Source organism: Austrofundulus limnaeus, unplaced genomic scaffold (genome assembly GCF_001266775.1).
Source record: "Austrofundulus limnaeus strain Quisiro unplaced genomic scaffold, Austrofundulus_limnaeus-1.0 Scaffold431, whole genome shotgun sequence".
NCBI classification, from domain to species: domain Eukaryota; kingdom Metazoa; phylum Chordata; class Actinopteri; order Cyprinodontiformes; family Rivulidae; genus Austrofundulus; species Austrofundulus limnaeus.
In genome coordinates this window covers 148896-154108 of record NW_013952833.1, presented here as the reverse complement: position 1 = coordinate 154108, position 5213 = coordinate 148896, and the positions used below count along the sequence as shown (strand labels likewise).

General features: G+C 39.9%; 2 protein-coding genes across 2 annotated transcripts in view; one reads left to right on the top strand and one right to left on the bottom strand.

The window, feature by feature from the left end:
* LOC106529260 (myelin basic protein) overlaps positions 1-5213 on the top strand; it is a 116243-nt gene that overhangs the window by 63800 nt on the left and 47230 nt on the right. The window lies entirely within an intron of this gene.
* LOC106529257 (zinc finger BED domain-containing protein 4) overlaps positions 4753-5213 on the bottom strand; it is a gene marked incomplete at its 5' end in the record, with an annotated part of 1770 nt that continues 1309 nt past the window's right edge. Inside the window, 1 exon segment of the mRNA XM_014024612.1 lies at positions 4753-5213.

Genomic DNA, 5213 nt, shown 5'->3' with positions numbered 1-5213 from the left:
GGGCACACTGACAGAAGCGAGGCTGCCATGCACCGGCGCCACCGGACCCTCTGACCACCATCAGTAAAGGAACAGCACAACAGTTTATCATGACCCATCTGGCAACCCTGCCTGGTACATTACTGCAGTGGTTCCATTACTGCAGTGGTTCCATACAAACGGGTTATTTATTTTTGTTTGTTTGTTTGTTGTTGTTTATTTTCCACAATAAACATTGAAAAAACACCAGTATTTATAGAGATTGGTCTTGTGTAAACAGGGCCTAACCTGGAGTGTGGAGTTCTAAGCTTTTAAACTGGATGTGAAATCCAGTTATGTAACCTAAATTCACATGCAGATTAAGTAAAACGCCTCTCAAAATGCAGCGTTGTTAGGATCACAGAAGAGATATCTGGTCACATGCATGAAGATGTGAATTAGATTCACATGTAGATGTGAAAAGCCGCCCCCTTCAAACTTTACACCACATGAAACATGAGCTATAACATCTTTCACCCAGGACCAGAACATCACCTTTTTGCCAGCAGACAAAGGAAGATGCACAGTGGTCCTCAACACTTCTGATTACCAGGCAAACATAGCCACATTACTTAGTGACAACACTAAATGTAAATGGACTGCACTTGTATAGCGCCTTTCTACCCAACCAGGATACTCCAAACACTTCACACTACAATCTGTGTCCTCATTTACCCATTCACAAAGCAGATCTCCTACAAAGCTAACATGGAACAATCAGCTATGGAGATTAATCGGTGCCAGTCAAATCCATACACTGATGGGACACACATCAGAGGTATTAGGGGTGAAGTGTCTTGCCCAAGGACACAACAACTGAGACAGCTGGAACGGGGGATCGAACTGGCAACCTTCCGTTTCCAGGATGGCTTCCCTAACCACTCTGCCACAGCCGCCCCAAAGTGTCACCCTGTGGGTACAACAGTCAACTTCTGGAAACAGAGTTGAAACAAAATACCACCATTGCTGTCAGAGCACATTTTAGCATAAACAAACATGCCCACAAACCTCTGACCAATCACACAATACTTTCACATGCCAAAGGGTCAAAAGGTTTGGCCCAGGCATTGTGCCAAGAGGAGACAGGTGACTCAAGGCTGAAAACTAAATGACATGATTTTTGTTACACAACTGTCATTGAGAGTGGATTTAGCAGGCTTATATGGACCATGCAGAGTTTTTCAGTGTCTTTTAGGTTACAGTGGTAAGTTTAGATGAGCTGAGCACGATCCACTCTTCCTTCATCTCCGAAGAGATGACAGGATGAAACACTGATATGTGCATTCATCCCTGAAACACAGGAAGAACTTGAGTCCTTTTGAAAATCTTAAATCAGCCAGGCCATGAAAAGGGTTCAAATCACTGCATATCTCTTCTCCTCTCACTTCTCACATGTAAGGAGTGCTCAGGAACATTAGACCCCATCCAGCGGTCTGGTTCTGAAAGGGCCTTAGAGGGCTGAGTGCAGCTGAGGTGGGCCCTTCATGGCTGAGTACCTGACAGCCATCAAACAAACAAGCATGCTCAGAAGCAGTCATCTCAGCACATTTCAAGCTGTATGAAAGGACCAGAAAAGACACTGAGACTTAAGTACGACAAATGGTCACTCATCATTACTGATGCACACTTGTAAATCAATCTTCCTCTAAAAATTCCAATTATACTGAAACATTCTTGGAAACCGCAAATGCTTCATTTTAGATTGTGAGGAACTTGTTTCTTGCAAAATTAAGGTATCAAGAAGCTTTCCTTATGTATTTAAGTTTTCTGTCTTTGAACATTTATATGAGAATTAAGACTAAAGTTGTACATAGCAGATGCACACTTAAAATAAAAATTAAATATTTAGATACTGACTAAATATAACAAAGAACACAAACACAGCCACTGTTGTTTCTCCTGTTAGAGCAGATTAAATATTTACCTGACCAGTCTGTTTTTACTGTCATTTTTTATTTACACCATCCTCAGAGTTCCAACAGTAGCCTTATGTGCGTTTCTTTTTCTTTAAGCTTAACTTTGACCAGCCTAAAGCAGAAAGCTGTGATTGAACACAAATATTGACACTCTTCCAAAGATATTTTTAGTGGTCTTTAGAGCAGTGGTTCTCAACCTGTAGGCAAAGATCATTGGCAGTGTGAACTTGTGTGGCACACTGGTTTTTAACACATTCAAAAAGTATTAAATCATTTACTAAAGACGAATAAAATCTGGTTAAAGCTGGGAGTATGTAAAACTGTCCTCATGTAAATAAATCAGCTAGAAGGTGATACAAGGTCACCCCCATACCATCAGAGAGGCTGACTTTTGAACTTTGAGCTGATAACAATCAGACAGTCCTTTTCCAATTTGTCCTGGAGAATATTTAGAACAAGGTGACTCTCCTTCCTTACAGGCCTGCAGCCACTCTGACTGGATCAAATCAAATACAGCATGATATAAACTGTTGCAAAATTTTAAAAAATATATTTCATTCAACATTAATACTTTAACATTTGAATGTAGTTTTGATATTGGTAACGGGTATCAGGGCACTTTGCACGAGTATAAGTACTTGTAAAAACTCTGGTATCGGTACAGATACTGATACACAGGACACACTAGTTTACACTTCAGGTGTTAATGCTCAAGTGAAAAATCTTATTTGGATCAGAATTCAGTTTCACTTACTGAGCAGGAGGAATGCATACTAAAAATAAATGAACAAACTAAAGTATGGATTAGAAACACTAGCATCAAAACACTCTGACACCAACATTGTTGTAAATCCTGTCATCCAGGACATGGCGCATCTAAAAAGTCATAAAAATAGCTACTAAAATTTTGTTTGCAGTTGAAGATATGCAGATCAAAAAGAAAAAAATAAGTAGGTCCTCTGGATGGGTTCTTCTTTAGTGAAACATGTCGTCTCTCCTCCAAGAGACTTGTTCAGTCTGATGAGTTTCAAGTGAACTCAGCCTTATAAGCACTGCCTCCACATGGTGGACAAACAGGTTAGTCACATGCAAAAGAGGGCCATCACCTAACAATAGAAGATATGCAGATAGAAGATATGCAGAGTTCTGGGCTTGAAACTGCATGACAAATTAATAAAAGTTGTCCTAACTGAGCTGCTGCCCTGAATGCTTTTACATGCCACTCACTCAGACGATGCATCCACCTGTAACCACGACTCTAATAAGCCAGCGGTGGTGTGTAGGTGTTAAAGTCACGCTGACAGCAGAGCAGCATCAGACTGTTCCTCCTGCCAACAGAGGATATGTTTTTGTCCTGATATGCCACAGCCTAATGAGTACAGAAACATCTCAGGTACTGTCTGCCTGAACATTCTAGTGCTCCAGGTTATTGTGGTGCTGATATTTTCACTCTTGTTCACAGATTAAGAAACGAGCCATGTGGTTTTGTTTTCTTTCTGAATTCCAGAGGCCAGTTACAAGCCGACCGTGTTCCTGCCCATCTCCTCCCCCGCCAGTATTATTATTTGAGGAGTCCAGGTCTTGGCATGTGGATTTGTTGTTTGCGTTGCTAATTTTGAAAAGTGCGAGGCTGCCAAGAGAGACAAGCAAGCTGTCGTGGACAGCTTTGTGCGTGGGAGTGCGTGAACAAAATCCAACAAAAGATGAATGCTTAGCGCTGACAGGATGAAGAAAGAAGTGTCGTATGTGCCAGACTGTAGAAATGCAGGGAGAATGTAAGCTTAAGGATGAAAGAATTTTGCTTTTTAGGATGACTCCATAATGTACAACCCCAGGTCTGAAAAGGTTGGGACATTGTGCAAAATGTAAGTAAAACCTTAATGCAGTGATTTGTAAATCTCATAAACTCTTCATTCAATCACAATGGAGCAATGTAAAGATATCAATACTAAGAAATTGCACTTTTTTAGGAAAAACTAGATAATTTTGAATTTGATGGCAGCAACAAATCTCTTTAAAGTTGTTGCAGGTGCATATTTTCCACTGTGAAGCATCCCTTCTTTTACCAACAGTCTGCGAATATCTTGGAGCTGAGGAGGTTTTGGAGGGAATATTTTCCCATTCTTGTCTGATGTGGGATTCTAGCTCTAAAACTGTCATCTTTGCTGGATTTTTTTGTTTCAAATATTTCAAATGATTTTAATTGAGAAGTCATGACTGCAGGAAGGTCCCGGAAGCCGTGCTGTTATAATGGATATGGTGTGTGGTTTAACATTGTCCTATTGAACTATGGTAAATGGACTGTACTTATATAGAAACTTTATATCCAACCAGGATACTCAAAGCCCTTTACACTACAAACTGTGTCCTCATTTACCCATTCACACACACTCATTCAGCGCTCTAGCTCTCTCTACAAAGCTAATATAGATAAAGCAATCTATAAAGACTAATCAGTCATTTAAATCACACTCATACACTGATGGGACACACATCAGAGGCAGTGGGGGTTCAGGGTCTTGCCCAGGGAAACTTAGACACGTATCAGAATCAATCAGGGAATCAAACGACCAAGTCTCGCATTAGAGGAACGACCCTTTCTAACCACTCTGCCACAATCGCCCCTGAACCTTGCAAAGCCTTCCCTGAAAAAGATGGTCTCTGGAAGCATATGCTGCTAGGGGTGTCCGATACAGATTTTTCACTTCCGATACGATACCGATATTGCAGCCTTGAGGATTGGCCGATACCGATATTGTCCGATACCGATATCGGCACAAATTATATGCTTTTATTACTTATTTTGTATTGTGGAATCTAAGAAAAGTCTTGAACGTGTGATATTCAAACAGAAAACAATACTCAACAACAGCAGCTATGAGAAAAACTGACCCATTTATTATTAACCAATGGGTTACATCAATTTTAAACTTAACAAGAAAATTCTTCAGCTGAATAAAATAAAAATAAATAAAATTAGAAGACCCTGAAAAATACTCTCAATAAATCCAACAAAATAAAATAWATTTTTAAAGTGCAAAACAATAATTCAAGGTCACTTCAGTATTTTTTTTTCCTGTCAGAGCCAGCCTGGTGCTGCTGATATGATGGGAACAACTGCTTAGTCTTCACTCAAGCAATAGTGAACAAAATAAACACATCACTCTTTTAACAAATACTAAAGTTAGTCAGTTAACTAACTATGGCTCCATCTCTGATTTCTGCAGTCCAAGCATGATATGCAGATTCTTTTTTAGGAAGATGAGCATTTCAGCATGC